This window comes from Ovis aries, chromosome 4 (assembly GCF_016772045.2).
Source record: "Ovis aries strain OAR_USU_Benz2616 breed Rambouillet chromosome 4, ARS-UI_Ramb_v3.0, whole genome shotgun sequence".
NCBI classification, from domain to species: domain Eukaryota; kingdom Metazoa; phylum Chordata; class Mammalia; order Artiodactyla; family Bovidae; genus Ovis; species Ovis aries.
Genome location: NC_056057.1, coordinates 109,475,193 through 109,483,197, shown reverse-complemented (window position 1 = coordinate 109,483,197; position 8,005 = coordinate 109,475,193).

Below are 8,005 nucleotides of genomic sequence, written 5' to 3'. Positions count from 1 at the left end.
TATTCTACTTTCTGCTTCTATGAGTTTGTCTACTTTGAGAACTCACAAAAGTGCAATCACGTAGTATTTGTCCTTCTGTGACTGGCTTATTCCATTTAGTTAAGTTATCCATGTTTTTGTAGCATATGACAGAATTCCCTTGTAAGAACAAGTGATATTCCGTTGTATATGTATACCACGTTTTCTTCATTCATTAATACACAAATAGACATTTAGATCTTTACTTCTTGGCTTGTGGGAATAATGCTGCAATGGACAATGGGAGTAAAAACGTATCTTGAAGATCCTGATTTCAATTCATTTGGATAAATATTCAAGAGGATCACCTAATCAAATGGCAATTCTACTTTTAATTTTTAATTACCTTTCATACTTTTTGCCATAATGGCGGCACCATTTCTCATAACCAATAATGTACAAGGGCTCCAATTTCTCCGCATCTTCCCCAGCACTTCTTATTGTCTCTTTTGTTGATCATGGCCATTCTAATGGCTGTAAGGTGATATCACATTGTAGTTTTTGTAGTTACCTGTTGTTTAGTGGTGCTGAACATCTTTTCATATACCTGTTCGGTTCACTCAGGCATGTCTGGGCCTTTGCAACCCCATGGACAGCAGCACGCCAGGCCTCCCTGTCCATCACCAAATCCTGGAGTTTACTCAAACTCATGTGCGTTGAGTCAGTGATTCCATCCAACCATCTCATCCTCTGTCATCCCCTTCTCCTCCTGCCTTCAATCTTTCCCAGCATCAAGGTATTTTCAAATGAGTCAGTTCTTCACATCAGGTGGCCAAAGTATTAGAGCTTCAGCTTCAGCATCAGTCCTTCCACTGAATATTCAGGACTAATTTCATTTAGGATTAAGTGGTTTGATCTTTTTGCAGTCCAAAGAACTCTCAAGAATCTTCTCCAACACCAGTTCAAAAGCATCAATTCAAACTCATAGAAGCAAAGAATACAATAGTGTTTTCCAGGAACTGGAAGTTGAGGGAAACAGGTAACAATTGTTCAGAATGTCTAATGTTTGAGCTATGCTAGATAAGTTGGTTCTAGAGATCTGCTGTATGACAGTGTCTTTAGTTAACATGGCATTGTGCTTTTCAAGATTTGTTAAAAGAGTAACCTGTAAAGTATTATTACTACGAAAAAAAAAGTGGGAGATATGCAAAGAAACTCTAGGAGGTGTTGAGTATGTCTATGATGGATATGATTGCAATGATGGATGTTTTCATATGTCCAAACCTATCAAATTGCACATATTAAATATGTACAGTTTTTTGTTTATCAATTATACCTCAATAAAGCTGCTAAAAAAGAAAACTTTATCATTTAAATGCTTATACTTTAATATAGTTAGTGGTTCAGTCATGTCCAACTCTTTGAAACCCTTTGGACTATAGCCTGTCAGGCTTCTCCATTCATGGAATTCTCCAGGCAAGAATACTGGAGTGGGTAGCCATTCTCTTCTCCAAGGGATGTTCCCTACCCAGGGATGGAACCCAGGTCTCCTGCATTGCAGGCATATTCTTTACAATCTGAGTCACCAGGTAAAGGGTTCAAATTAATTAGCTACATCTCCAATTTTAGAATATTTTTCCAAATTTAGAAAAAGCAATAAAGGATGATAGAGAGGAACAAATCAGAAATTAAAGACAGAAAATAAAGATTCATTTGAAAAGTATTAATAAAATATCTTGCAAGTGTCATTAAGAAGAAAAACATAAATATATAAAATCTTCAGTGAAAAGGGAGACAAAAGTACAAATATGGCAGAGGCTAAGGAGACAAGACACAGGAGTTTTGCTTTTGCTTTATGGGTGCATGCCTGCATGCATGCTAAGTTGCTTCAGTCATGTCCGACTCTTTGTGACCCCATGGACTGAGAGCCTGACAGGGATTCTCCAGGCTAGACTACTGGAGTGGATTGCCGCACCCTCCTTCAGGAGATCTTCCAGACCCAGGGAATGAAAGTGCATCTCTTACGCCTCCTGCATTGGCAGGTGGGTTCTTTACCACTAGTGCCTGGTACAAACTTCCTATGGTCCATTCTTTCTTCTGATTTCAGCTATAAATTTTAGACAAAATTCAAAACAAACAACATGAAAACTTTGAAAAGTAGTCTGATTCTTCAAGTGAGTCAAAACTTAGAGAATCAACTTGCACAGGGTTGGATTTTCAGATTTTTTTTCCTTCACATGACTTGCCCTAAAAGTCAGTCATAGTAATAGAGAGTGATGAAGAGTTCTACCCAGCCAAGGACTCCAGTAGCTTCCCCACCATACTTCTGAGTGGAATCATGGAGAGCCCTGAGAGCAGAAAAGAAGAAATACTCAAGGGAATAACAGAATATCCCCTAGTTTCATACATGAACTTGCACAAGTAACAATCTTAACACTTGAACTACACATGTATGGAACAAATCAATGTCAAAATAAAAAAAGGAAACACTCTCAACATAGAGTTCTATATCCAGCAAAAATATGTATATTTATTTTAGAAATGAAGACAGAGTAAAGAGACTTTTCAGAACCAAGAGCAATTGTCGCCAAGAGTTAAATATAAAATTATTTTTCCTTCAAAATATATATGACTTTTTAAATTATTATTGCATTTAATATCTGTAGATTTCATACATATGAAAAGTATAACAAAGTCAGTGAAACGTGAGGGTAAAGGAACCTATCTGGTTGCAATGTTTTTGCATTTTAAATGGGTGGTGATCATTGAAAAAGCAAGAAATTTCCAGAAAAACATCTATTTCTGCTTTATTGACTATGCCAAAGCCTTTGACTGTGTGGATCACAATAAACTATGGAAAATTCTGAAAGAGATGGGAATACCAGACCACCTAACCTGCCTCTTGAGAAATCTGTATGCAGGTCAGGAAGCAACAGTTAGAACTGGACATGGAACAACACACTTTTCCAAATAGGAAAAGGAGTACGTCAAGGCTGTATATTGTCACCCTGCTTATTTAACTTATATGCAGAGTACATCATGAGAAACACTCGACTGGAAGAAGCACAAGCTGGAATCAAGATTGCCACAAGAAATATCAATAACCTCAAATATGCAGATGACACCACCCTTATGGCAGAAAGTGAAGAGGAACTAAAAAGCCTCTTGATGAAAGTGAAAGAGGAGAGTGAAAAAGTTGGCTTAAAGCTCAACATTCAGAAAACGAAGATCATGGCATCTGGTCCCATCACTTCATGGTCAATAGATGGGGAAACAGTGGAAACAGTGTCAGACTTTATTTTGGGGGGCTCCAAAATCACTGCAGATGGTGACTGTAGCCATGAAATTCAAAGACACTTACTCCTTGGAAGGAAAGTTATGACCAACCTAGATAGCATATTCAAAAGCAGAGACATTACTTTGCCAACAAAGGTCCATCTAGTCAAGGCTATGGTTTTTCCAGTGGTCGTGTATGGATGTGAGAGTTGGACTGTGAAGAAAGCTGAGTGCCAAAGAATTGATGCTTTTGAACTGTGGTGTTGGAGAAGACCTTGAGAGTCCCTTGGACTGCAAGGAGATTCAACCAGTCCATTCTGAAGGAGATCAGCCCTGGGATTTCTTTTGGAAGGAATGATGCTAAAGCTGAAGCTCCAGTACTTTGGCCACCTCATGCGAAGAGTTGACTCATTGGAAAAGACTCTGATGCTGGGAGGGATTGGGGGCAGGAGGAGGAGACGACCGAGGATGAGATGGCTGGATGGCATCATGGACTCGATGGACATGAGCCCGAGTGAACTCTGGGAGTTGGTGATGGACAGGGAGGCCTGGCGTGCTGCAATTCATGGGGTCACAGAGAGTCAGATGCGACTGAGCAACTGAACTGAACAACAAACAGAAATGTAGGAATAAATTGTTAATTTTATAGCTGGTATACAACTGAAATAACAAAAAAATGCTATAAACTAAAAGCTATAATTATAAAATAACTGTAAAAAATAAATAAGTGGCACAATATTAACTCCAAGTAGATGGTACATGTTTAGTTATGTATTAATAAATTGCAATGCAATACAAAAAATATTTACCAAATATCCAATAGACAGGTTAAAATAGAATATTAAAAATATTCAAATAATTCAAAAGAAGACAGTAAAATGAGAACAATGAGAAGAATAGAGGATATACATGGGACATTAAGAATGGTAGAACTAAGCTCAACCATATCAAAAATTACATTAAATGTCATTGATCTAAATATTTCCATTAAAAGGTAGATTGGCAGAGTTTTTAAAAATGAAAAACCTATTCACAAGTTGCCTAGAAGGGATACATTATAATACAAAATGAAAACAGGTTAAAAGTAAACAGATAGTGACAGAGTATATCATGCAAACTATAAACATAGAAAGGATACAGTAATATCAAATGACGTTAACTTCAGCGAGAAGAGTGACACCAGAAAGAAGGGCTTCCGAGGTGGTTAAGTGGTAAAGAATCCACCTGTCAATACAGGAGACACTGGAGATGCAGGTTTGATCCCTGGGTCAGGAAGATCCCTTGGAGTAGGAAATGGCAACCCACTCCAGTAAACTTGCCTGGAAAACCCCATGGACAGAGGAGCCTGGTGGGCTACAGTCCATGGGATCACAAAAGAGTTGGACACACCTGAGAAACTAGCATAAGCACACCAGAAATAAAGAGCAACATTTAGTAAACATAAAATGTATAATTTATGTATGCAGGTCAGGAAACGACAGTTAGAACTGGACATGGAACAACAGACTGGTTCCAAATAGGAAAAGGAGTACGTCAAGGCTGTATATTGTCACCCTGCTTATTTAACTTATATGTAGAGTACATCATGAGAAATGCTGGGCTGTAGGAAGCACAAGCTGGAATCAAGATTGCTGGGAGAAATGTCAATAACCTCAGATTTGCAGATGACACCACCCTTATGGCAGAAAGTGAAGAACTAATGAGCCTCTTGATGACAGTGAAAGAAGAAAATGAAAAAGTTGGCTTAAAGCTCAACATTCAGAAAACTAAGATCATGGCATCCAGTCCCATCACTTCTTGGCAAATAGATGGGAAACAGTGGAAACAGTGACACACTTTATTTTGAGGGGCTCCAAAATCACTACAGATGGTGAATGCAACCATGAAATTAAAAAATACTTACTCCTTGGAAGAAAAGTTGTGACCAACCTAGACACCATATTAAAAAGCAGAGACATTATTTTACCAAGAAAGGTCCATCGAGTCAAAGCTATGGTTTTTCCAGTGGTCATGTACGGATGTGAGAGTTGGACTATAAAGAAAGATGAGCACCAAAGGATTGACGCTTTTGAACTGTAGTGTTGGAGAAGACTCTTGAGAGTGGCTCAGACTACAAGGAGATCCAACCAATCCATCCTAAAGGAAATCAGTCCTGAATATTCATTGGAATATTGAAGCTGAAACTCCAATACTTTGGCCACTTGATGTGAAGAAATGACTCATTTGAAAAGACTCTGATGCCGGGAAAGATTGGGGGCAGGAGGAGAAGGGGACAACAGAGGATGAGATGGCTGGATGGCATCACTGACTCAATGGACATGAGTTTGAGCAAGTTCTGGGAATTAGTAATGGACAGGGAGAAGAATTAAAGGGAGAAATAGACAATTCCACAACCATAGCCGAACACTGCAATACCACTCTCACAGTAACTTGGATGGATGCAGAACACCCATTTATATCAATAGTTAAGTTCAGCAAAATAGACCAAAAATAAAACTCAAGAAAATAAAACTTTAGGCTCAGATAGTTATATTTGTTAGTTCTATCAAACATTGAAGAAAATGTTTTCTGCGAACTTTTGTAGGAAAAAAGTATAAATGGAGGATGAGACAAAGCTAACACCAAAATGAACTACAATAAACATATAACAATGGAGAACGGGACAACTACATGTAAAAGAATGAAATTAGAACATTTCCTAACACCATACACAAAGATAAACTCAAAATGAATTAAAGACCTAAATATAGATCAGAAAATATAAAACTTTTAGAAGAAAACATAGGCAGAACTCTGTATGACATGAATCATAGCAAGATCCTCTATGACCCACCTCCTAGAATAATGGAAATAAAAACAAAATAAACAAGTGGGACCTAATTAAACTTAAAATATTTTTCACAGCAAAGGAAACTATAAACAAGGTGAAAAACAGCCCTCAGAATGGGAGGAAATAATAGTAAGTGAAACAACTGACAAAGGATTAATCTCCAAAACATACAAGCAGCCCATACAACTCAATACCAGAAAAACAAACAACCCAATTAAAAAGTGGGAAAAAGATCATGGTTTCCCAAAGACATACAGATAGCTAATAAACCATGAAAAGATGCTCAACATTGTTCATTGTTAGAGAAACCAAATCATAACTACAATGAGATATTACCTCACACTGTTCAGAATGGCCATCATCAAAAAATACACAAACAAGTGCTGGAGAGAGTGTGGAGAAAAGGAGACCCTCTCGCATTGCTGGGAGGAATGTAATTTGACACAGCCACCATGGAAGACAGTATGGAGATTCCTTTATAAACTAGGAATAAAACTACCATATGACCCAGCAATACCACTTCTAGGAATATACATGAGGAAAGCAAAACTGAAAAAGACACTTGTACCCCGACGTTCATTGCAGCACCACTTACAATAGCTAGGACGTGGAAGCAAGCTAGAGGTCCATCAATGGATAAAGAAGGTGTGGTACAGAGACACAATGGAATATTACTCAGCCGTAGAAAGGAATGCATTTGAGTCAGTTCTAAGGTGGTAGATGAACCTAGAGCCTATTATACAGAGTGAAGTAAATCAGAAAGAGAAAAACAAACATTGTATGTCAATGCATATACATGGAATCTAGAAAGATGGTACTGATGAGCCTATTGGCAGGGCAGCGACAGACATAGGGAATGGACATATGGACATGGGCAGGTGGAGGGGAAGGAGGGGGGGAGGCAAATGGAGAGAGCAGCAAGGAAGCATACACATTACCACACATTAAACAGACAACCAGTGGAGATTCGCTCTATGACTCCGGGAGCTCAAACCAGGGCTCCGTAACAACCTAGAGGGGTGGGAAAGGATGGGAAGTGGGAGGGTGACTCAAGAGGGAGATGTATACACCTGTGGCTAATTCATGTTGATGTATGGCAGAAACGAAACCAATATTGTAGAGCAATTATTCTTCATAAAAAATAAATGTTTAAAATATATGAGGCAAATAGTATAATGCAATAATCTGTGTTCTAGACAATAAAACACAATTCACAATATATCTGAAAAAGAGGCTAAAATGTGGGGATACTAGATTTGAAATGAGACTCTTAAATATTCTCATGAGAATGTTCCCAGTATAAAGAGAGATAGGAAAAAGAAATTGAATGACGAAAGCATGATAAGTGCCCACTAAGATGGGGATGTTATTAGACTTTTTCCAGTTATTTGTAGTTCTGTCATATTTATTCCAAGTTTGCATGCATTCTCAGTCACTCAGTCATGTCCATGGACTGTAGACCACCAGGCTCCTCTGCCGGTGGGATTTTCCAGGCAAGAATATTGGAGTAATCTTTCCAATGCAGGGATGGAACCCATATCTCCTGAACTGGCAGGTGGATTCTTTACCATTGAATCCACCAGGGAAGTCTACATTAGGTTACAAATTACTTCTACTATATAGTTTGGAATTCGTCCATTATTATATTTTATTTCAATAAAGATAACATTGTAAATATACATATTTCTTATTTCTTGTTTATCTATATCATCAATTCAGTCAACCAAAACTTTTGAGCATTTACTATGTGCCAGGCACAGTTCGATGCATTGAGATACATAGGAAATGAACAAAAACCTCTGCCCTCATGAAGCTTATAGTCCGATAAGAAACCTAGCCATGGGAGCATAGTCTGTTATGCAGAAATCACACTGAGTTTAAATAATAGTGCCAAACAGGAAATTAAAATCGACAGTCAAATTTAATAACGTGTCAGCAATT